Below are 26,351 nucleotides of genomic sequence, written 5' to 3'. Positions count from 1 at the left end.
GTTAAAAAAAGTCACAATGTAATGATTTAGCCACTTCCCTGTCCTCAAACATCCGCATTCCCATTGGTCAATATTCCAGTGTCTTTCTGCACCCAGCTCTTGTTCCAACTTTGCTGCAATCCTTTACATTACCCATTCCCATTTCCCATGCCAGCCTCCCCGAACAGGCGCCAGAATGTGGCGACTAGGGGCTTTTCACAGTAACTTCATTTGAAGCCTACTTGTGACAATAAGCAATTTAAAAAGGGGCTGGTTTAGCACACTGGGCTAAATCGCTGGCTTTTAAAGCAGACCAGCAGCACGGTTCAATTCCCGTACCAGGCGCCAGAATGTGGCGACTAGGGACTTTTCACAGTAACTTCATTGAACCCTACTTGTGACAATAAGCGATTTTCATTTCATTTTCATTTTCATTTCTATTCATCTCAATATCCTTCTTTCCCTCTCCTCTCCTTACCCTCCACTGCAATATTAGACATGAACATCTGACACTTCGGCTCACCTCTTATTCTGGGGGCAAGCCGCACTATGGATTGCTCCACTGCCAGACCTTTAGACAAACTATTAAAGGAAGATCTCTGATCTGCTTGTTTAAGTGGCCCAGGATGAACACCAAAGATTTATCTTCAAAGGTGTGCAGGGAGCTACGTGGTCCGAAAGCAGAAAATGCCGGAAAGATCCGGCAGATGTGGCAGCATTTGGTGGAGAGAGAAACAAAGTTGGCATCTCAGGCCAATGACAGCTCACCAAGGTTAACGCTCTTTCTCACTCCACAGACGCTGCCAGATTTGCTGAGTGTTACTAACACGTCTAGATTCAGTTTTTCAGCATCCAGAGTATTTTGCATTTGTATTCGAGCTGTGTGGTTTCCATGTCAACGCACCTTTAAAAAGGTCAAAGTGTCACTGATCTCACTGCTGCTCATAGAATCTTCTGGCGCGCAGCTTTGCCTATATAAGTTACTGACTTCAAAGCGATTGATTGTAAGGGAGGTGCTGGGAAATCTATAAATGCAAGCCTGAACTTTCTTGATTGGATTTTTTGTTACCAGATTTAAGCTAAGGTCATTTGTCAAATTAGTTTCCTGTACAACATGGAAAACCAATACATCATATTTACCAAACAAATTACAAAGAACTTATGTTTAACATTTCAAATAATAAATGAGAAATTTCACCATTGATATTTACGGATTATACACTCTAGGCTCTGGTTGGCTAATACTTATACTCACAAAGTATAATGACACTGGAATTTTCCACAATCTTCAGTGTTCCTATATTTATTGGAATACCTCCATCTCACATATGTACACAATCTGGGTGATCGGGGGGGGGGGGGGGGGGGGGGGGGGGGGGGGGAAGAGAGAAGAAGAAGACAGGAGAGTGGGGACGTGACACATATCAGCCATGATTGAATGGCGGACCAGACTGGCCGAGCCGAGTGGCCCATTTCTGCTCCCATGTCTTATGGTCTTACGGGTGTCGCAGCAGGAATGGTTCCTTTGGAATGCTGGAGATGGAGGAGAGTGGATATCTAACCTCTCTTCATCTCCATCCTTTAGGACTTTCTATTTTTTCCTTGGAGGAAGGTCCAACTTGGCCCCGCCAAATACCACAGGGGCAGCACGGTAGCATTGTGGATAGCACAATTGCTTTACAGCTCCAGGGTCCCAGGTTCGACTCCTGGCTTGGGTCACTGTCTGTGACATTCTCCCCGTGTCTGCGTGGGTTTCCTCCGGGTGCTGCGGTTTCCTCCCACAGTCCAAAGATGTGCAGGTTAGGTGGATTGGCCATGCTAATTTGCCCTTAGTGTCCAAAATTGCCTTTAGTGTCCAAAATTGCCCTTAGTGTTGGGTGGGGTTACTGGGTTATGGGGATAGGGTGGAGGTGTGGACCTTGGGTAGGGTGCTCTTTCCAAGAGCTGGTGCAGACTCGATGGGCCAAATGGCCGCCTTCTGCACTGTTAATTCTATGATAACCACAGCCCTCCCCAGCCTTGCTGAACTTTTTGAAAACTTTTCCATTAATTTTATTCACTTCCTCCAAGTACTAGGTATTGCAATAGAACTTTGCACAGATCCTAGCTATGCCTGTCGTTTTGTGGGAAATGTGGATCATTCATTGGCCCGATCCTACTCAGGTCCATACCCTCTTGTCTTTTTCCAATATTTTGATGACTCTAGCAGTTTAACTTTCAGCTCGTTCCCTCAAATTGTAAATGTAATCAATTTTGCTTCAAATTTCTAGCCTTTCCTACACCTTCACCTGGTCCACTTCAAACTCTTTCACTCCCCCCCCCGCCCGGCACCCCCCACCAGCACCCCCAAAACTCGCACTATGGCCTTTCTGTCCTCAGTCTCCTAAACAATTCCAATGAAGCTCAATGTAAATTCGAGAAAGAGAAGCTCATCAGCATGGTGGCACAGTGGTTAGCACTGCTGCCTCACAGCCCCACGGATCCAGGCTCAACGCCGACCTTGGGTGACTGTCTGTGTGGAGTTTGCACATTCTCCTCGTGTCTGCGTAGGTTTCTTCCGGGTGCTCCGATTTCCTCCCACAGTTCAAAGATGTGCAGGTTAGGTGGATTGGCCATGCTAAATTGCCCCTTAGTGTCCAAAGGTGTGCAGTTTAAGTGGACTGGCCATGCTAAATTGCCCCTTAGTGTTCAAAGATGCGCAGGTTAGATGGGGTTACTGGAATAGGGTGGGGGAGTAGGCCTAGGTAGGGTGCGCTTTCAGAGGGTCAGTGCAGACTCTTTGGGCCAAATGGCCTTCTTATCTGCTGCAGAGATTCTATGGATTGTGCACTTTACAGCCTGTCTTGCTCAACCTTGAGTTCAACAATTTCAGATCCTAACCTCTGCCACTATTGATTTAGATGGCAGCTGTTGTAATGATTCTCCCATCATATTTACACCTCCTCTAGAACTGTATCATTGCTGATAATTCACCAGTGCACTGTATTATGTTATTAACCCTGTGGGCTCTACCTATGGGCCATTGTGTGGCTTCACCCACAGAGGATATGTTGGGGCATGTACGGGCTCGCCCATGGTTCCACCCCCTTTACAGGAAGTATAAGAGCTGCTGACCTGCGGGGCTGACTTCAGTGTTGTACCGGTCACAGGCAGGCTCAGTTCTAAGCTGATTAAAATCACGGTTTACTTCTCCACATGTCTTCGAGTGAATTGATGGTTGCATCAATTTAATCAGCTTAAAATACTACTGTGGAATCAGCCCTCAAACCTGACAGACTAGAACTCGATCCACAGGCTGCGGAGGCTAAATAAATTTTTTCACATTGGCTTCGCTGCTTCAAGGCCTATCTCGCCGCGTCGTCCACTCCATCCGTCACTGACGAACAGAAGCTGAGCCTCCTCCACGCACGGGTGAGCCATCGCATTTCTGTCCAGCTCGACGAAGCCGCTTCCTCTACAGAGGCCCTCGCACTACTCGAACGCCTCTATGTGCGGCCTGTGAACGAGGTCTACGCGCGACACGTCTTCACCACTTGCCGCCAGCGCCCCGGGGAGTCGCTAGATGATTACGTACACGACCTCAAAGCCCTCGCGCACAACTGTAACTACCAGGCCGTTACGGCCACTCAGCACATGGAGCTCGCCGTCCGAGGCGTTTACGTGGCGGGGGTCCGATCGAACTATGTGAGACAGCGCCTGCTCGAAAAAGGGGCCCAGGACCTGGACAACACGGTAAAACTGGCTACCTATCTCATTGCAGGCCGCTTTTCAGAGCCTTACTGCATTCCCGGCCGATCACGCGATCCCCTCGTGGGCCCCCGACCCGAGACTATCCCAGGCCTGTGCCGTGCGGCCGCCCACCCATCATGGGGGGCTACCCTGCCACTTTTGCGGCCAGTCCCAACACCACCGACTGCACTGCCCGGCCCGCAACGCGAACTGCAGCAGCTGCGGGCGAAAAGGACATTTCGCCAAGGTCTGCCTGGCCAGGTCTAAGAACTCAAACTCACAGACCCGATCTACAGACTCACAGGCCTGCAGACCCCGCAAGGTGGCAGCGTGTCTGCCGACTCCGCCTCCGCATAATATGTGCGACTCATGGGGGCCGCCATCTGGGCCATCCTCCCCCACGCGACCGGCCACGTGCGATCCATGGGGGCCGCCATCTTGGACGCCATCTTCTTCACCGCCCGCCACGCTCGACCAACGGGGGCTGCCATCTTGGCCACCATCTGCTACATCACTCAACGCGTACGACCTACACGGCCAGCCATCGCGGGGCCACCCCAGCACCTCCAATCACGCCGCCGGCTACCCACACCTCAGCGCAGTCACCCTGGACCAGTCGCGACCTAAGCACCTCCGGAGCTCCATGATGGCCATCCGGGTTAACGGGTACGAGACACCTTGCCTTTTCGACTCCGGGAGCACAGAGAGCTTCATTCACCCGGACATGGTAAGACGCTGCTCGCTCCCAATATTCCCAATACAACAAACCATCGCTTCTGGGTCGCACTCGGTGCAAATCCAAGGGCGCTGAGTATGCTAATTTTCAACTATATGTGCTCCCAGACCTCTGCGCTCCTCTCCTTTTGGGACTCGACTTCCAGGGCAACCTCAGGAGCCTAACTCTTAAGTTCGGGAGGCCCCTGCCCCCGCTCACCATATGCAGCCTCGGGACCCTAAAAATCGCCCCCCCCCCCCCCCCCCACTCTTCGCAAACCTCACCGCCGATTGCAAGCCAGTAGCCATCAGAAGCAGGCTGTATAGCATGCAGGACAGTACATTAATTAGGTCCGAGGTCCAGCATCTCTTGCGGGAGGGGGTCATAGAGGCCAGCAATAGCCCCTGGAGAGCTCAGCTGGTGATCGTCAAGACCGGGGAAAAGTTCCGGATGGTGGTTGATTCCAGCCAGACCATTAACCGGTACACACAACTCGATGCGTGCCCCCTTCCCCGGATTGCAGACATGGTAAATCAGATCACGCACTACCGCGTGTTCTCTACGGTAGATCTGAAGTCTGCATACCACCAGCTCCCAATCCGCCCGGAGGACCGCCACTACACGGAGTTTGAGGCAGACGGCCGCCTTTTCCATTTCCTCCGGGTCCCCTTTGGCGTCACGACAAATGTCACCATCTGGAGTGATGGACCGAATGGTGGATCAGTATGGGTTGCAGGCCACGTTTCCGTACTTGGACAATGTCACCAACTGCGGCCATGATCAGCAGGACCACGACGCCAAACTCCACCGATTTCTCCAAACCACCCAAACCCTCAATCTCACCTACAACAAGGAGAAATGCGTTTTCCGCACAACCAGGCTAACCATCCTCGGCTACGTCGTGGAACACAGTGTCCTAGGGCCCGACCCTGACCGTATGCAATTCCCTCTCCCTCACTGCCCCAAGGCCCTGAAGAGGTGCCTTGGATTTTTCTCCTATTACGCCCAGTGGGTCCCCCAGTATGCGGACAAAGCCCGCCCACTATTTAAGGCCACCCTCTTTCCACTGGCAGCCGAGGCTCGCCAGGCCTTCAACTGCATCAAGGCGGACATCGCCAAAGCTGCGATGCGCGCGGTGGATGAGTCCATCCCCTTCCAGGTGGAGAGCAACGCCTCAGAGGTCGCTCTCGCCGCCACCCTCAACCAAGCAGGCAGACCGGTAGCGTTTTTTTCACGCACCCTCACCACCTCTGAAATTCGACACTACTCGGTCGAAAAAGAAGCCCAAGCCATCGTGGAAGCCGTGCGGCACTGGAGGCACTACCTCGCTGGTAGGAGGTTTACCCTCGTCACCGACCAACGATCGGTTGCCTTCATATTTGACAATACGCAGCGGGGCAAGATCAAGAATGATAAGATCTTGAGGTGGAGAATCGAACTCTCCACCTATAACTACTATATAGTATATCGTCCTGGGAAGCTCAACGAGCCCCCAGATGCCCTGTCCCGCGGCACATGCGCCGGCGCGCAAGATGACCAACTATGGGCTATCCACGATGACTTCTGCCACCCGGGGGTCACCCGGCTCGCCCATTACATCAAGGCCTGCAACCTGCCCTACTCCACCGAGGAGGTGAGAGCTGTAACCAGAGACTGCCAAATCTGTGCGGAGTGTAAACCACACTTCTATCGACCAGATAAGGCCCACCTGGTAAAGGCATCCCGGCCCTTTGAGCGTCTCAGTATCGATTTCAAAGGGCCCCTCCCCTCCAATAACCGCAACACATATTTCCTTAACATCATAGATGAGGGGCGAAATTCTCCCCCAACGGCGGGATGCCCGCCGACTGGCGCCAAAGCCGGCGCCAATCAGACGGGCATCGCGCCGGCCCAAAGGTGCGGAAGTCTCCGCATCTTTGGCGGCCTAGCCCCAACATTGAGGGGCTAGGCCGACGCCGGAGGGATTTCCGCCCCGCCAGCTGGCGGAAATGGCGTTTGTTGCCCCGCCAGCTGGCGCGGAAATGCGGCGCATGCGCGGGAGCGTCAGCGGCCGCTGTCAGTTTCCCAGCGCATGCGCGGGAGCGTCAGCGGCCGCTGTCAGGTGGGCCCCGATCGCGGGCCAGGCCACCGTGGGGGCACCCCCCCGGGGTCAGATTGCCCCGCGCCCCCCCCCCAGGACCCCGGAGCCCGCCCACGCCGCCTGGTCCCGCCGGTAAATACCAGGTTTGATTTACGCCGGCGGGACAGGCAATTCCTGGGCGGGACTTCGGCCCATCCGGGCCGGAGAATCCAGCGGGGGGTCCCGCCAACCGGCGTGGCCGGATTCCCGCCCCCGCCCAATCTCCGGGAGCGGAGACTTCGGCGGGGGCGGGGGCGGGATTCACGGCGGCCAACGGCCATTCTCCGACCCGGCGGGGGGTGGGAGAATGACGCCCGAGATCTCCCGCTTCCCGTTTGCCATCCCCTGCCCCGATATGACCATCCCCACTGTCATTAAAGCCCTGCATAGAGTCTTCACCCTGTTTGGTTTCCCCAGTTATGTCCACAGCGACAGGGGCTCGTCCTTCATGAGCGACGAACTGCGTCAGTACCTGCTCAGTAAGGGCATCGCCTAGAGCAGGACTACCAGTTATAACCCCAGGGGAAACGGGCAGGTGGAAAGGGAGAACGCGACGGTCTGGAAGACCATTCTACTGACCCTGCTGTCCAGGAATCCTTCGGTTTCTCACTGGCAGGAGGTCCTCCCCGATGCGCTCCACTCTATTAGGTCCCTCCTTTGCACGGCCACAAACCAGACTCCTCATGACCGTTTCTTTGTTTTCCCTAGGAGAGCTACCTCAGGGGCCTCGCTTCCGCCCTGGCTGATGACACCGGGTCCAGTCCTCCTCCCAAAACATGTTCGGAGCCATAAGACCGACGCCCTGGTAGAGAGGCTCCAGCTCCTACACTCCAACACACACTATGCGTACGTCGAACACCCCGATGGCCGGCAAGATACCGTCTCCCTCGGGACCTGGCGCCCGCAGGCTCCAACACCACTCCCACTACTGCATCCCCCACACTATGTCCCGTCCAACCTCCCATGTTCAGCGCCCCCACCCCTATATGGTTCCCGCGCTCCCTCCCACCCACCGCACCGGTCCACAGGAATGAAGCTCCGGAAGAGCCGCTCCCGGAGTCCACGCCTGTGTCTGCTTCGGACCCACTTCCACAGCCACCCGAAGCGGCTGCACCACCAGTGTTTCGGCGGTCACAACGCACGATCCGTGCGCCAGACCGGCTGAACCTATGAGCCCGTCACCCCCGCCGTACTTCATTTTTAAACAGGGGGTGAATGTGGTGAATGTATAATTGCTGATAATTCACCAGTGCACTGTGTTATGTTATTAACCCTGTGGGCTCTACCTATGGGCTGTTAAGTAATGGGTTAAGAGACATTGCAATTAGTTGTCTCATTTAAGTTAAGTATCCATTAATTGACACTGATATGTAAAGGGGCTTCAGGTGGCCTCTGTCAGGTGGTGTGTTGTTAAGAGTTTTGTGCAGAGGCTGTGGAAGTGAAATAAATGGTGTTTGGTGAAAAGGAACAAGAACTTTAGACTCTTCATTTCACAGCAACTAAAATGTCTAACAATGGTAGCAGAGGATGGTTGCTGTGCAAATGTGAAGGTTTGAAAGATACAACTTTTCCTGATCAAACCAAGGAGTGAGTGAGAAGGAAAAAAAAAGATACATGGCTGAACCCAGGATAAAGATGGCTGGATATGACTATCCTCCCTTATTTTCTGAAAGGGAATTGTACGACCAATGGAGAAGTGCAGTAATTATGTGGACTGAAGTAACTGCTTTGGGAAAGAGAAAACAAGGTATGGCATTGGCTCTTTCTCTACCATATGGCAGTAAAATCCGAAACAAAGTGCTTTCTAAGCTGGAATTGGAAGAGTTGACTCAGAAGAAGGTCTAGAGACTTTATTACATTATATGGATACGATTTATAAGAAAGATGACTTGTTAAGTGCGTATGAAGCATGGTCGGATTTTGATAAGTTCCGGAAAATGGAGGATATCTCCATGGAAGACTATATAATGGAATTTGGCAGACTATATAAAAGACTGCAGAAACACAACCTGGAATTTCCACAGTCTGTGTTGGCCTTTAAATTACTTGACTGTGCTAGAGTGAGCAACATGGATAGGCTCCTGGTTTTGACAGGAGTTCAGTTTACTGATAAGGATACCTTATTTGAACAGATGACAAAAGCTTTACAAAGGTTTCTCGGGAAACATTCGATTCCGATGGCTCTGATGACCTAAATAGGTCAGCCTGCAATAAGGCAGAATATGGAAGATACACTAATAACAGGATGGCAAAATTGTATGGCTACGAACAGGGCTCCAGACTATTGACGGAGACCGAGACAAGGAAATTATGAAGACAGAAACCCAGTGAGAACCTACAATAGGAAGATGAACCCCAGAATTGCACGGGGCATGATAAATCGATGTTTTCGACGTGACTCTCAATACCATTATGCTTTCAACTGTCCAACTCGTTATGATAGAGTGTTTGAAGCGACACATGACACATAAGAGTCAGAAGAGGAAAAAGATAGTGCCCAGAAAGAAGGCATTGTCCTATTGACAAGCAGTTTTACGCCGGTAATGAAGGTGTTGGTTGCAGAATCCTTCAACTGTGCTGTATTGGACAGTGGCTGCACATCTACTGTGTGTGGAATTGACTGGTTAAAATGTTACCTGGACTCTTTGAATGCTGAAAATCGTAACAAGGTTAAGGAATTTGAAAGTTCCACAAGTTTCAGGTTTGGGGATGATAATACTCTGAAGTCGCTGAAAAGAGTGGTGATCCCATGCAATATCGCGGAGTGAATAATTTCATTACGGATGTTGTATCAAGTGAGATACCTTTGCTTCTGAGCAGACCATCGATGAAGAAAGCACACATGAACCTGGATATGGAACAGGAGAAGGCAACAGTTTTTGGAAAGACTGTGGACTTACAATTTACACAGTTGGGACACTATTGTATTCCATTACTGACAAATAATTTTTCAAGTAGAGTGGTTAAGGATGTGTTAATGGCAGTTGAAAATGGGACTTTAGCTGATAAAAAGCTTGTGGTATTAAAACTGCATAGGCAATTTGCACATCCGTCTCCTCGGAGGCTGAAAAATTTATTAAAGGATGCAGGGATAAGGGATGACGACTATACTAAACTGATAGAACAGGTTAGTGACCGCTGTGAAGTTTGCAGGAAGTACAGAAGGACACCAGCACGACCGATAGTAACCCTACCTTTGGCCAGGGATTTTAACGATATTGTGGCCATGGACCTTAAGATCTGAGATAAAGCAAATAATATATTTATTTTACATTTTGTAGATTTAGCAACCAGATTTAGTCAATCAACGATTGTACGAAGTAAAGAAAAGAGAGTATTTCTGGATCAAATCGTGGACGTGGAAAATGGATAGGGACAGGAAAGGGTCCACCGGCAAAATTCCTTACGGACAATGGGGGAGAATTTGCTAATGGTGAGTTTAGGGATATGTGTGAAAACATGAATATCAGAGTTATGAATACGGCTGCAGAAAGCCCATTTAGTAATGGTGTCTGTGAAAGAAATCATGCTGTCATCGATGACATGCTTCGGAAAATTTTGGCAGATCGACCAAATTGCAGGCTAAATTCAGCTTTAGCATGGGCAGTACATGCAAAGAATTCATTGCAGATGGTTGGGGGCTATAGTCCTTATCAATTAGTGTTTGGTAGAAATCCTAAAATTCCGTCCATTTTGGATGACCAGCCTCCAGCTTGGGAGGGAACTACAATTAGCTCTGGTTTTGCTGAACATTTAAATGCATTACATAGCAATAGAAAAGCTTTTTTGGAAGCAGAAGTCTCAGAAAGAATTTGCATGCTTTAAGACATAACGTACGGCCATCAGATGCCGTTTTTCAGCAAGGAGACATGGTATACTATAAGAGAGACAATTCTAATGAATGGAATGGCCCAGGGAAGATCATAGGCATAGATGGCAAAACAATTATTTTGCAACATGGTAATCAAACTGTTAGGGTCCATTCATCAAGGATAATGGGTACAGATTACAAATTTTCAAATTTAGACAGAGCAGACAGACATGATGAGGAACCAGAGTCATCTGGTACGCATGTGTTGCAGAACTATGAGGACCAATTAACTGATATAGACAGGGTTTCTGTGAAGGAACACAACACTTCTGGTGAATTAAAACAGGCCATTTTTCCGAAAGAGCAACTGCCAAAAGTTGGTACAAAAGTGACATACTTGCCTGAAGGGTCTAGTCAATGAAAGGATGCAACTGTTATTAGTAGAGCAGGGAAGGCCACTGGAAAGTATAAACATAGGTTGAATGTACAGCATTCAGGGGAAGGAGTCAAGACAATGGATTGGGAAACCGAAGTTCAAAAATGGAGGGCACAGAAATGCAGTGCCAGTTCAGATAGTACATCGGATAGTGAACAGGTCCTCAGGAAAAGGTCGAGAACTATTGAAACGACATCCCACAGCAGAAGGGAAAGATCAAGCAGTAGCAGTACAGAACGCGATACCAGGCGGGAGAGGGGACGTAATTTGTCAAGATCTCGGAACATGAGTAAGACTACGAATACTAATAGGAGTAGAAGCCCACATGCACGTGAGATTTTGGTGGCTTCAAATAAATTAGATGAAAAAGTTATTAAAGAAGCTAAACAGCAAGAATTGCATAGTTGGAGTGAATTTGGGGTATACACGGAAGTACCGGATAGGGGACAAAGAGCTCTATCCCACAGATGGATTTGCACGGAAAAGGTTCTTGCGGATGGAACTTATAAGACAAAGGCCAGGCTCGTGGCAAGGGGATTTGAAGAAAACTTAGAAGATCAGGATTTAAGGGTAGATTCACCTATAGCAGGAAAGGTTATTTTAAAGATCTTCTTGGCTCTATTAGCCACAAAGGCATGGGAATGCAAATCTATAGATATAAAAGCTGACTTTTTGCAGGGGCATCAGCTCCAGAGAGACATTTTTCTCCGTCCTCCTAAAGAAGCAGCTAACACAGAAGAGGTACTCTGGAAGTTGAACAAATGTGTATATGGATTAAATGATGCATCTGGAATCTGGTATTTTTCGGTAAGGTCAGTTTTGTTAGTTAGGCTGTTGCCAGTTTCACAGATTATCACAGAATTTACAGTGCAGAAGGAGGCCATTCGGCCTATCGAGTCTGCACCGGCTCTTGGAAGGAGCACCCTACCCAAGGTCAACACCTCCACCCTATCCCCATAACCCAGTAACCCCACCCAACACTAAGGGCAATTTTGGACACTAAGGGTAATTTATCATGGCCAATCCACCTAACCTGCACATCTTTGGACTTTGGACTGTGGGAGGAAACCGGAGCACCCGGAGGAAACCCACGCACACACGGGGAGGATGTGCAGACTCCGCACAGACAGTGACCCAAGCTGGAATCGAACCTGGGACCCTGGAGCTGTGAAGCAATTGTGCTATCCACAATGCTACCGTGCTGCCCAGTTGAAAGCAGATCCTGCAATGTTTTACTGGCACTATAAAGGAAATCTTTCTGGCATTTTTATGCTGCATGTTGATGATTTTTTGTGGGGTGGGACTAGTGATTTTGAAGCTATTGTAATCTCTGGTTTGAGGAAAGAATTCAGGGTTGGAAGTCAGGCTTCCGGTGCATTTAAATATATTGGACTGGAAATTGGACAGACTAAATTAGGGGCAACTTTACGTCAGCAATCTTATTTGGAAAGCATCACCCCAATAGCAATTAGTCGTGGCCGAGTTTCACAAAAAGACGCAATGGTTTCAAAGATTGAAAAGAGCAACTGCGAAGTTTAATTGGGCAACTGAACTGGTTAGGTAGACAGACTAGACCGGACATGAGTTGTGATGTCTTAGAGTTGAGTACAAAAATGAATGATCCCAAAGTGGAAGACATAATAAGAGCAAATAAAGCGTTGGCCAAACTATAAATGCAGGAGTGTGATTTGAAGTTCCCGGTTTTAGGTGACCTTAAGCACTTGAAACTCATACTTTATAGTGATGCGTCCTACGCAAATTTATGTGATGGGGTTTCAAGCGCAGGAGGTTTTATAATTTTCCTTTTGGGGAACAATGGTAAATGTTGGCCACTTGTGTGGGAAACAAAGAAAATAAGGAGAGTGGTAAAAAGCACTTTGGCTGCTGAGACGTTAAGCCTTGTAGAGGCGGTGGATATGGCTTTTTATATAAGTATGATATTGACAGAAATTTTGGGATTAGGGGATTTGGGTAATATACCTGTTGACTGTCACATTGACAATAAATCCCTGTGGGAAAATGTGCACTCTACAAAAAGTGTCAATGAAAAGAGGTTACGGATAGACATCGCAAGTTTGAAGCAGATGTTGGACAGAGGGGAAATAACTAAAATTAAATGGGTCGACAGGAGCTATCAACTGTCAGACTGTTTTACGAAAAGAGGGGCGAGTTCACAGAAACTTTTGGATATTGTTAATGAAGGGCGCTTGTTTCTGTGACTGTTTTTTTTCTCGTCCCCCCCCCCAAAAAAGGGGGGGGGACATCGTGTGTTTTTGAGTTTCTTGAAATTTTGTTTTCGCCTAATTATTTTTTTTCTCCAAGGAAGGGAAGACTGTTAAGTAATGGGTTAAGAGACATTGCAATTAGTTGTCTCATTTATGGTAAGTATCCATTAATTGACACTGATATATAAAGGGGCTTCAGGTGGCCTCTGTCAGGTGGTGTGTTATTAAGAGTTTTGTGCAGAGGCTGTGGAAGTGAAATAAATGGTGTTCGGTGAAAAGGAACAAGAACTTTAGACTCGTCATTTCACAGCAACTAAAACGTCTAACATGGGCCATTGTGTGGCTTCACCCACAGGGGATATGTTGGGCCATATACCGGCTCCACCCATGGCTCCACCCCCTTTACAGGAAGTATAAGAGCTGCTGACCTTCGGGGCCGCCTTCAGTGTTGTACCAGTCACAGGCAGGCTCAGTTCTAAGCTGATTAAAACCACGGTTTACTTCTCCACGTGTCTTCGAGTGAATTGATGGTCACATGAAGAACCTTTTCTTTATTTTCCCCATTAGCATCTCCCATTGCCTTGTAACATTGTACCTTTTATCGTTGAATTCCTCCTACCTTCTACCCCATTCACAGATCTTCTCTTTTGTTCTCCCCCCTCCCCTTTCTCTGCCTCTTCACTTGCTTAAAACCTGTTTCGCCTCTTAATTCTTTTGCAGTTCATCGACCTAAAACATCAACTGTGTTTGTTTCTGCCTCTTAAGGTGTTGCTGAACCGACTGAGCACTTCAGTATCCTCTGCTTTTATTTTTGATGTTCAGCACCTGTAGCATCTTGGTTTGGTGTTACTGTCTAAATGCATTTTGATTAAACTACTCTCATTTCTTATACTAAGTGTATGTCTGCCATGCACTTAGCCATTTACATTCTGGAAAGGTATAGCTTGATGCCTTGCATGTAAAATGAAATGTTCACCATCCTGACAGATGATAACAATATTTTATTACAGCTTAACTAAGCAGAATTCTTTGCCTAGTTTATGACTGTAACAACACGAATGGTTGTTCGCGCACTTGCTGTAGTTTTCTCGAGGGAAATGTCCCTTTATTTGTTTTCCTCTAGGTTTTTCTGCCTCTTTCTTCACTTACCGATTCCTTTCTGTAGTAGCTCCCCTCCTCCTCCACATCACCCCGCCATCTCGAACAGCAGTTTGGACCCTGCATCTCCCCTCATCTATCGTTAATAACTCTTTTAGCAGAGCATATGAAAGTTCAGTCGTGAAAGGGCTATTTATTGCCCTTCCTTAGTACCCCTGACTGAGAGGCTTACTCAGCTACGACAGAGGACAGTTATGGGTCAACCAAGTTGCTATGGGACTGGACTCACAGTTAGGCCAGACCGAGTACGGGTGACAGATTTCATAGAATTTACAGTGCAGAAGGAGGCCATTCAGCACATCGATTCTGCCCTAGCCCTTGGAAAGAGCACCAAACGTCCACCCTATCCCCATAATCCCACTGAATCTAACTTTGTTTGGACACCAAGGGGTAATTTAGCATGGCCAATCCACCTAACCTGCACATCTTTGGGCTGTGAGAGGAAACCCATGCAAACATAGGGAGAAAGTGCAAACTTCACAGTTACCCGAGGCCGGAATTGAACGGGATTGTTGAGAGTATGTAATAAGTGTGGTGAATGCTGTAACAGACCTGTTTCACAACCGACAGTGACAATGCCAGTTTGTGGCATGGTGCAGGTGAGTATCTGGGTCATTGCTTCTGAAGGACCACTGCATCAGGATTTGTATCCAGCAACTGGGCCAAACCTTGTTTTGCCATCAGTTTTCAGGACCTGCACGCTAGCCAGATCAGACATTTATTCTGTTTTTTTCCCCTCAATTGTTGCAACAGAGAGGATATTTTCATAGAATTTACAGAGCAGAAGGAGGCCATTCGGCCCATCGAGTCTGCACCGGCTCTTGGAAAGAGCACCCTACCCAAGGTCAATACCTCTACCCTATCCCCATAATTCAGTAACCCCACCCAACACTAAGGGCAATTTTGGACACTAAGGGCAATTTATCATGGCCAATCCCCCTAACCTGCACATCTTTGGACTGTGGGAGGAAACCGGAGCACCCGGAGGAAACCCACGCACACACGGGGAGGATGTGCAGACTCCGCACCGACAGTGACCCAAGCCGAAATCGAACCTGGGACCCTGGAGCTGTGAAGCAATTGTGCTATCAACAATGCTACCGTGCATTGTAGTCCCAGATGACCGTTGGCTCCCCTTTGAGGGGGAGGGCTGACTCGTGGTGGTTTAACCTGAGGATCACCACACCTTAGGCGAGGGGCAAGGTTGAGGATTCGGGGTCTTTATGAACAACCTCAGCCAGTATGGGAATTGAACCCACGCTCCTGGCATCTGGCCAACTGAGCTAAACCAGCCCCCACACTTTACAGATGGATGCAATGGGAGCTGGCATGGTAATGCAGCAGAAAAATCAATAGTCCTGCCTGTGGCAATGAAATACATTAACTGCCTTCTCTGATTTAGAGCATTCTATGCAATCCCCGCATGCGGCATCAATTAGGGAGCAACTTCATCCACACAATCCAATGGTCCACACATCTGTCTTTTTGTTTGCACCTAAATTAATCTTTTACGGCCGTTTGATTTATTTTTTGCTTTGCAAAAGAGAGTTGGTGCAATTCCCAGTGGTAAACATGCCACCAGGCAGTGCCGCCCCTCACTGGGACCTGCAGCAAATTGGGGTGGGAAGCAGGTTTCCAACAGGGAATGTCCTGAACTCTGAGAGTCCCCTGGGGTGAGTGGGATCAGCTGAAATGATCCAGGGGCCCTGCTAGGAATATTTGTCCGCCGGGAAGTTTCACAAGGGTTTCTGACGCCTTTGCCAATCCACCTTATGGTCAGCAGGAGAATTTAATGTCAAGTCACTTAACACCCAAACCCAGAAAAGGGCAGGGGTTCGAGTATTGGACCAACAGAGTGCCATAACGATAAGCAAAAACGTGTTGGGACATTAAACGTGAGCATTTCTGACATCTGGAAATTGACACAATTCCAGCCACGGACACAGCCCACCCCCCTTTTCCTAAACCAAACAGGAACACCCCCTCCCACACACACACACACCCGAAGACACTAAGTGTTATTTCCAGTAGCAAGTTTACCATTTACTCGTCTAACTCCTCCAAGTTTTTTTTTTAACAAAGGATTGAACTTAAGTTTGCCCCCAGCAGGAATCAGTTCCCAGGTACTGATATGTAAATATCAATTAAAGGTGGGACAGGGAGGAGGGGAGGGGGAGGGGGGAGGGGTAAAGATGGAAAGCAGTCAATAGCCAGGGGCATCGCCTCTGAAACTCACCAACAACCCACAGCATCTCCCAGCGCCGGCTGCCCTGCCTTCCGCAATCTCCAAAATGGTCGTTAGCTTGCTGGCGGAAGGTTAATCTCCAAAGGGGCTGCTATCGCGGAAAAGTGGCTCCCGGACTGGACAGATGTGCCTTGCTCCACTGGAGAGAGGGAGGCTGGAGAGAGGAGGGGGGGGGGGGGGGGTAGGCACAGAGCTCTCCCCAGCTCAGACAAGCCCACACAGCAGTGCAGCAGGAGGAGAGAGGGGAGGGAGCCTGCACTCTGCAAATGGTCCAGGAAGATAAATAGGAAAATCTGTGACGCCGAATGCTGAAGTGAGTTTGACAGAATTCAAATGATAAAGAGAGGCTTGTCCGGCGTTAACTCTATCAGGGCTGGCAGAACACCACCCACCTCCTCCCCCAGAGCAAGAACTGTTGCAATATCATTTCATCGTCTTTTCTTTCCGGAGAAATCAATGAAGTGTCTCACTGTACATTTCGCCTGTGTTCTGTTTCCATCGCTTTGCATTGACAGCTGTTAGGAGATTGTCAGCACTCGAAAGGTTCAGCTCTTAAAGCGCCAGCGTACGGGCTTGCGTTGTTGGATGGGGAAGTATATTCTCAAGCGGCTGGTTTAGCACACTAAGCTAAATCGCTGGCTTTTAAAGCAGACCAAGGCAAAGCCAGCAGCACGGTTCAATTCCCGTACCAGCCTCCCCGAACAGGCGCCGGAATGTGGTGACTAGGGGCTTTTCACAGTAACTTCATTGAAGCCTACTTGTGACAATAAACGATTTTCATTCCATTTCCTAGAATCCCTACTGTGCAGATGGAGGCCATTCAGCTGGTCGAGTCTGCGCCCACATTCTGAAATATAGAGCACCCTCTAGGCTCCCCCATAATCCCATCTAACCTGCACACCTTTGTACGCCAATGGGCAAGTTAGCAAGGCCAATCCACCCAACCTGCACATCTTTGGACTGTTGTAGCTTCAAACACATAGCTTCAAAATCCCACTCCAGAACTTGAAAACGTAATCTAGGCCAACAGTTCCTTACCTTGCCAATGGGGCACTGCATTGTTGGAGGTGCCGTCTTTCAGATAAGGTGCCCGCCGCGATCTAAAAGGTGCCATGACAAAGTTCAAAGAGTAGGGGGATGCCCGGCTGTGCTCACCTTTATCTCTTATCTGACGCCATCAAAAATAAATATTAGGGTATCTGGGATCTTACCTTCGCCTGTTGCATTGGCCAATCCAACACCACAAATTGAATTTCAATAGAGAAGATGGAAAGGTTCTGTATGCACGTGGGTTTGATTTTTGTTCTGTGCTGAATCCAATGAACCATTCAGGGTTCGAACTTTGGCCCGTTGGAGATTTCCATCAAAATCATAAAGCGATTGATTCTGTATGCAGTCATTACATAAAGTGCAGGGAGAAAATGTTCCCTTGATTTCTATCCGGTGACTCATGCTGGAAATTCCATATGTGTGGACAGCGGGGGATGACAGATCAGGCTTGTTCTTCCAAAGGCGATGGATGATGACAAATCAAACCCCAGCAGGAGCCAGCACTTTCAGAGCAGTGTACAGAAACCTGGTTTCAAAACTGCAGTGAATTTGCTCCTGCTCCTGTTTAGATGAATACCAACTTGTGCACAGAGCTACTCGAAAGTATTTCAGTGACTGTTCAATTCCCTAAAGCTACCAACCCCATCCCTCTCCCTGACAACTGTCGGAGACTAAACCCAGCTCTTTACGAACTTGGAGCTGCTCTTGACCCTGAGATAACCTTCCAACCACCTCTCCATCCCTTCACTAAAACCGCCTATTTCTACCTCTGGAACATTGCCCAACTTCACGCATCTGCTCCGAAAACCCTTGTTTATATTTTTGTTACTTCCAGACTTGACTATTCCAATATGCTCCTTACTGGCCTCCCAAATTTTACCATTCGTAAATTTCAGGATATCCAAAGCTCTGCCGCCCTTGACTTCACTTGCACCACTTGTCCCGTTTATCCATTGCCCCTGTGTTCACTGGTCTACACCTTGATGTAAAAATTCCCATCCTTGTTATCTAACTCCTCCCTGGCCTCACCCCTCCCTATCTCTGTTATCTCCTCCAGCCCCACAACCTTCTGAGGTACCTGCGCTCATCTAATTCTCACCTTTTGAGCATCCATGATTTTGAATTGCTCTGCCATTGGTGGCTGTGCCTTTGGCTGTCTTATCCCAAAGCTCTGGAACTCTCTCCCTAAATCTCTGTGTTTCCAGACTCCCTTTTTCTTACTCTAAGGTGCTCCCTAAAAGCTACCTCCTTGACCAAGAATTTGACCTAACCTTAACCCTAGGTATATTTAGTATTCTACCATTCCTGGGAACTGATTTGGGACTAATCTGTTATTAAGTTAAAGGCACGCCAGAAATAAAAGTTGTTGCTAATTCAGAATCAATAATTCTCAAAAATTATTACAAATGCAGAATTAAATTAATGTAAAGGGTGTTACCTCGGCAGGGGAATACAAACAGGCTGAATCACATTGCACCACAGGGCAGGCGTGGTGCCACAGTGGTTAGCATCGTTGCCTTATAGCGCCAGGGACCCGGGTTCGATTCCGGCCTTGGGTCACTGTCTATGCATAGTTTGCACGTTCTCCCTGTGTCTGTGTGGGTTTCCTCCGATTTCCCCCCACAGTCCAAAGATGTGCAGTTAGGAGGATTGGGCATGTTAAATTGCCCCTTAATGTCCCCAAAGGGTTATGTGGGTTGCGGGGATAGGGCAGGGGTTGTGGGCCTCGGTAAAGTGCTCTTTCAGAGGGTCGGTGCAGACTCGGTGGGTCAAATGGCCTCCTTCTGCAATGCAGGGGTTTTATGATTCTATATGTTGGTGATACATCTGATATTCTGGTCCATTGATCTCAATGGAATTGTACAGTGGGTACGTCCTAATTAAGGGTGGCAAAAGCTAATCCCTCTGCTTTATCTTCCTGCCCATGTCCAATGGCACCCCCATTAAGTTCAGTAAAGAACTGCAGGTTTATACCCACAGTCAGCTTGTCCCAGACTGAAAATTGGGCAAACCAAGATCTAAGCCTTTGGCTATTGGCTGAACACGTGAGGTTACAACTAATGGAACTAGGTCATAATATTTCTTCAAATAAAATTGACTTCCATAAATAGGAATATAGTTGTAGCTTGCCCTTTGTTTCAATCTTGTTGGCAGACTCCTTATTTTTAAATTGTGCTCCCTGTTTCTAGATTCCCCAGGTGGAGGAAAGTCTTCACAGCGGCAGGGTCCCAGGTTCGATTCCCCATTGGGTCACTGTCTGTGCGGAGTCTGCACATTCTCCCCGTGTCGGTGTGGGTTTCCTCCAGGTGCTCCGTCTTCCTCCCACAATTCCTGAAAGACGTGCTTGTTAGGTGAATTGGACATTCTGAATTCTCCCTCTGTACCCGAACAGGTGCCAAGTGTGGCGACTAGGGGCTTTTCACAGTAACTTCATTGCAGTGTTAATGTAAACTTATTTGTGACACTAATAAAGATTATTAAGTCCTCCCAGCATCTGAAGCCCCTCAGAATCTTATATGCTTCATTGAGATCATCAAACTCACTGCAGATCAGGGTTTGACCCAAAGAGCATCTGGCCTGAATGGTTTTGCACTACATTAGGTATTTACCCATTTATCCATGAGAGGCCCTGGGTAAAAGCACAATTTCCACACAGGAAGAAGTGAACAGATGTACCTGTGAACTTAGTTATTTGCTGACATTTCTGCATCAGGTATTTTAATTTTTTCTGGAATATGGTAACAAACGTTTGGCGTTGAGCCGGAGTAATGCAGTGGGGGGGGGGGGGGGGGGGCGGGGGGGGTGGATAGAGAATGGCAAACTGTCACCTGTAAAGGTAAAATAAATATGCCATTTTGTTTCCACAAAACACTTTAAAAAGGAGGGAAGTTTCCTATGTTTTTTTCTGCTTTGCAATATTCTGGATGATGGCAATTGAATTTTTAAAGTATGATCAATGGGTCTCAATGCAGCCACTTCCGGTCACCAGTGTAGTACAGATTACTGTAATGGAATCTTATTTTTGTGACAGTCATCAGACTGTCACTAACGGAAAATGTTCTGGAACAACAGCAACATGGTAAATGTCCCCAGTCATTTCACCGAAGAGAGAAAGGAGAGGGGAATGGAAATGCGATTGGATAACAGACACGAGATTCACTGACTTAAGACATGGCAAAATAACCAGGCTGGGAAGATGGGGAGAGGAGTAGCAAGGCAGAGATGCCCAGGGAGCGATATGCACAGTGCGGCGCAGAGATAGCTGAAGGTTGCACCGATGGTAGTGGAGCAGATGGGGGTGAGGATTCACAGGAGGCCAGTGTTGGTTTGAGCTGGGATTCAGTGCTGAGGGAGATGACAGAAGTGGAGAAGGGCGAGGTCTTGGAGGGGTTTGTGAGCAGGGGTTCTGTATTCAGTATTCAGAGTAACAAGAGGCGGGTGGAGGTCGATAATGAAGCAGTCAAATGAAACCTAGTACAGGTTAAAACATAACCAGTGAAATGGGTTGGAGCTACATAGGATACAGTCTTAGTTTGAATTTCAGGATTGGCAAGATCATAGTTGGAGGTGACAACATCGTGGATGGAGGTGAAAAAAGACCCCAGCAATTGCCCCCAGCTAAATATTTAAACAGACAGATCTGAGCATATATGTAAACCATTTGGGTTGATATTGGACAGATAGTGAGAACATTGAACAGATGCCAGTGGCTCACTTAGCTAATGTATCTATTGGGCCACATTTGTTTGATTTCAGCTGGTGTAATTACCCTCAACACTCCAGGCTGGTGGTGGGCACGGGGTGTGGAATTAATTATGGGCTGTTTAGCACAGGGCTAAATCGCTGGCTTTGAAAAGGCAGGCCAGCAGCGCGGTTCAATTCCCGTACCAGCCTCCACGAACAGGTGCCGGAATGTGGCGACTAGGGGCTTTTCACAGTAACTTCATTTGAAGTCAACTTGTGACAATACGCGATTTTCATTTCATTTCATTTCATCCTCAATGAATTTAGTCCCCTCTTTGAACACGCATGTGTGCGCCTGTCACATGATTCTAGTTTTGACTTATTAACTAGGACATATTAAGTAATATCTACAGCACAGAAACGGGCCCTGGGCTTACCAGGTCCATGTCAGTGTTTATGATCATGTTGAGCCTCCAGCCACCTTTTCTTCACCTAGCAGTATCAACACATCCTTCCACTCTTGTCACCATCATGGATTCATTCCCATAAGGGCATCTATACCAGTTGCCTTAACTAGTCTTTGTGGAAATGAGGTCTGCAGTCTACCCACTCTCCGATTAAAGATATACCTCCAGAAATCAATTTTTTGGTGACTTATGGCCTTGCCTTGAGACGTTTTGTTACATTGAAGGTGCTATGCAGATATACACTGTTGTTGTTGTTATGGTCCTTAATTCTGGTCTCCGCGATAAGTGGAAACCTCTTTCTATACCTGCTCAATCAAACCTTCTCCTAATTTTAAACACCTCATTCAAATCAGCCTTCTCCTTTCTGGCGAGAAGAGCCCCAACCTGTTCAATCTTTGAATTTACTACCTGCCACAACTAAACTTTCAGCTGTACTCAGGGAAAATGGCCATTGTGGTGATGTGTGGGTATGGTGTAATACAATAAGACAGGAGTCATGGATAATCACAAAATCATAGAATTTACAGTGCAGAAGGAGGCTATTCGGCCCATCGAGTCTGCACCGGCCCTTGGAAAGAGCACCCCATTTAAGCCCACACTTCCAACCTAACCCCGTATCCCAGTAACCCCACCTAACCTTTTTGGACACTAAGGGCAATTTAACATGCCCAATCCACCTAACCTGCACACCTTTGGACTGTGGGAGGAAACCGGAGCACCCGGAGGAAACCCACGCAGACAAGGGGAGAACGTGCAGACTCCGCACAGACAGTAACCCAAGCCGGGAATCGAACCCTGGGAGCCTGGAGCTGTGAAGCAACTGTGCTAACCACTGTGCTGCCGTGCTGCCGTGAGTCATTTTACAAAATGTTTCCCTTCCATGATTGGAATGTGGAGTGTACCCTCTCCCCCACAATGTTCCATCCATCGGGCATCAGGAAATTGGTAAACCACCTCCTGACATATGCTCCCGGGATGCAAAGCTCCTCAATGGGAGCACAAATTCACAATGTCCCGATTGGAATAGTGTTCCCCCCATCCCCCCACTACACCCAGAAAATCCGGCGCAGATTGAGTGAAGAAGGAAGAGTGAATAATCTGACAAAAGGTGACTGTTTCAATAGCATGGGTTTGACACTCTCGGCCAAAATTCAGATTACCCCAGCAAGTGGGAATGTTAAAAAAGAAAACAAGACAATAAGGGACTCCTACTGTGTAATGATCGCTAACAAGCGTATGGAGTTCATCCAGAAACTGGAAAAAAAAGACCAAAGTTTCTTTCAGTGGCAAAGACAATCCAAATCGTACATAATCTATTATAATTTCGACTGAAGAGAAAAGAGAGAGATTTTATCAAGATTTTTTTTATCGTGCAGCATTGTCAGTGTGCTGGATGCACTTCCATCAGGTTATCCTCCTAATCAGAAAGATTTGACAGTTTTAAAGCCGTCATCAATTACTCTTTCATTAACTGATTGCTGCTGGACCTCCCAACCAAGTTTAATTGCAGCCCTTAGCAGTTGCATTTCTGCATCGCGTCACTTAAATCTGACAACGGCAGCACTTAACAGCCAGGAGGCCAGAGATAGGTCGATAGTTTGTAGATAAAATGCTCCTTCTCAACTTTTTGTGGAAGAAATTTACTGGGAGTTGCGAGGTAGATTGGGAAACAAATTGTTCCTGAAATGACCAAGCTGTAGAAAACCTCATTGTATTTCTCAGTGTCGCTGCTCCCCCTCATGAGTTTTGCAAGCTTGGTACAGTCCAAAATATCATTATGAAGAGTAGAACCCATATATACATCTAAAGCTGCTTAATCCAATGGGTGGATCAGTCATTGAAAGAGGATTATGTAGACACAGCAAGCTGCTCTTATTCATTTATTCATTTCATTTTTACTTGCCTTGTTATTCTCTCTTTGATTTCTGTTCAGGTAATGGGGTTCACTCTTTCAGAAGACCCCATGTCAAAATGTTTCGCAAATTTATTATTTCTGAATAGGGTTGGGGTGGAAAAAGATTCGAGCTTGCACTAAACCTGCCGACAGATTGGCATGCAAGCTCTTTTCATCAATGTTTCCTGCCCGGAGCTGATCCCCACTGACTGAGGTGGCCATCACGACACAATCAACAAGGATGCACCTGCCCTCATTGAAAGTAATGTGTGTCTGTGTGCTCCTCATGGTGACTCTATGAGAGACACCACATTATGTATTTGCCATACTAAACCTTGGCTACAGAAGGAAGAGGGGCATCTTATAAGAAGCATATAAAATTATGAAGGGAATAGATAGGATAGATGCGGGGAGGCTGTTTCCACTGGCGGATGAAAGCAGAACTGGGGGCATAGCCTCAAAATAAGGGGAAGTAGATTTAGGACTGAGCTTAGGAGGAACTTCTTCACTCAAAGGGTTATGCATCTATGAAATTCCCTGCCCAGTGAAGCAGTTGAGGCTCCCTCATTGAATGTTTTCAAGATGAAGATAGATAGTTTTTTGAAGAATAATGGAATAAAGGGTTATGGTGTTCGGGCGGGAAAGTGGAGCAGAGTCCACAAAAGGTCAGCCAGGATCTCATTGAATTGCGGAGCAGGCCCGAAGGGCCAGATGGCCTACGCTTGCTCTTAGATCTTGTGTACATTACAAGTGGTGTGACTACTTAATTATACTTGACTATTCCTGGGGGTCAGGTCTTGTGGCGCAGTGGGTAGCGTCGCTGCCTCTCGGCCAGAAGCTCCAGTTTCGAGTCCCACCCCAGGACTTGATGGCCAAGGAAGGTGCGTTCATAACGCGGCCAAACAGGTTGAGTGTGTCAACCTGCAAAATCCTTCCAAATACACCAATGGCAGGCACTAAGAGTGGGAGAAATACCTGGTCAGCCACGCTTGATGTGGAGCAGCGCCCCTCAAGCTATAAGCCCCAGACAGACCAGTGACCCATTCTGGAAATAACTAGCCGTAGAAACAGATGAAAATCTGCCTTGATGCTAAAAGGGAATTGGTAATCCCTGTAGGTCAGTATACAGTAGCAAGTGTTACTGCATGGCACACTCGAGACAAGATGTATGTGCAGCTTGAGCAGGCAATAGATCTGAAGTTAAATAAAATTACAGTGCCATATCCTAACATTCCGTCTGTGCATCAGAACTGATTGTGAGGCAAAGGGGACAGCCAAGCCTCCTGCTGCTGATTTTGGAAGTACACAGCAGAGGTGCCAACTGACCCAGAAGGACATGGGCCACTTCCTTCTGGCCCGCAGTGATTCAGAGTAGTCTCTCTTTTCTGTCCAAATCGGCTGAGTTGGTTGAATCCAAGAGCAGGACTGGAGCTTGGCTCATCCATACATTCCTGCTCATATGTGAAAGACATGTTAAGAATTATAGAGGATTCTCCAGAATGACTTGGTTTTGCTGGATGTCCTCGGGCTCCAATGGCTTTTGAACCCCTCACTTTGAGGGCCTTGAATCTCAGTACGCAGGCGTTAGACCCTGAGAAGAGGATTGCTGGTTAGAAATGGGTATTGAATTATACAGAGCATAGGACATCTGGATAACCCAAGTATTTTTTATGAAATCCACATTCGTTGCTCTTGAGTCTCATCGAATCTTGGAATGTTAGAAAGTTTGCAGCACAGAAGAAGGCCATTTAAATCATAGAATTAGGCCCATCATGCCTGTACTAGCTCTCTGCAAGAGCGAATCTTATTTCCTCACCCATTCCCTGCAGCTATGCAAACATTTTTGTCTTCAGATAATGATGCGACCATCAATCCACTCAAAGACACAAGTAGAAGTATACCGTGGTTTTAATCAGCTTAGAACAGTGCCTGCCTGCGACTGGCACAATACTGTGAACCGCCTACAGGTCAACTGCTCTTTATATTTCCTTTCAAGGGGAGGAGCCATGGGCGAGCCCGTACATGCCACAACATATCCCCCTGTGGGTGAAGCCACACAATGGCCCATAGGTGGAGCCCACAAGGTCAACAACATAACATAGCTGTAACACCATGGCAGAACATGATACTAATACACTGGTGAATTACTAGTACTATACATTCACCACAGATAATGATCAGATTTCCGTTTGAAAGCCACGATTGAACCTGCATCCATGACACCCTCAGGCAGTTCATTCCAGATCCCAACCACGCGCTGCTAGAAAAATATTTTCCTCATGTGGGCTTTGACTTTGTATCATTCACTATGGGTGGGATTCTCCTCTGCACACCCTCCAATGCTTGTACATCCTTTCTCAAGTAAGGAGACCAAAACTGTACACAGAACTCCAGGTGTGGCCTCACCAGCACCCTATACAGCTGCAACATAACCTCCCTGTTTTTGAACTCCATCCCTCTAGCAATGAAGGCCAACATTCCATTTACCTTCTTAATTACCTGCTGCACCTGCAAACCAACTTTTTGCGACTCATGCACAAGGACACCCAGGTCTCTCTGTACAGCAGCATGCTGCAATTTTTTACCATTCAAATAATAGTCCATTTTTGCTGTCAATAAAGCATACAGTATTTCAGGCTTTAGTAATTGGAGCGTGGAATACAAGAGCAAGGATGTTATGCTGAGCCTATACAAGACACTAGTTAGACCTCAGCTGGAGTATTGTGTACAGTTCTGGACACCAAACTATGTGAACGCATTGGCGAGAGTGCAGGTTTACTCGAATGGTTCCTGGGATGAGAAACTTCTGTTATCAGGATAGATTGGAGGGGTTGGGAAT

The 26,351-nt window shown here is 47.6% G+C and overlaps 1 protein-coding gene across 3 annotated transcripts in view; it reads right to left on the bottom strand.

Moving 5' to 3' along the window:
- The window catches only part of LOC140387417 (synaptic vesicle glycoprotein 2B-like), a 297,753-nt gene that overhangs the window by 212,709 nt on the left and 58,693 nt on the right, over positions 1-26,351 (bottom strand). Inside the window, exon 1 of one of the 3 annotated variants that reach the window (XM_072470503.1) lies at positions 17,629-17,798. The exons of 1 other annotated variant lie outside the window; for it this stretch is intronic. The gene's annotated coding sequence lies outside the window, so the exon portion shown is untranslated. Of the gene's footprint in view, positions 1-16,408; positions 16,954-17,628; positions 17,799-26,351 lie in introns of those variants that run through there. One more of the 3 variants, XM_072470501.1, reaches the window with a different exon arrangement.

This window comes from Scyliorhinus torazame, chromosome 12 (assembly GCF_047496885.1).
Source record: "Scyliorhinus torazame isolate Kashiwa2021f chromosome 12, sScyTor2.1, whole genome shotgun sequence".
Classification (NCBI taxonomy): Eukaryota; Metazoa; Chordata; class Chondrichthyes; order Carcharhiniformes; family Scyliorhinidae; genus Scyliorhinus; species Scyliorhinus torazame.
This window is presented reverse-complemented; position numbering and strand designations above follow the sequence as displayed.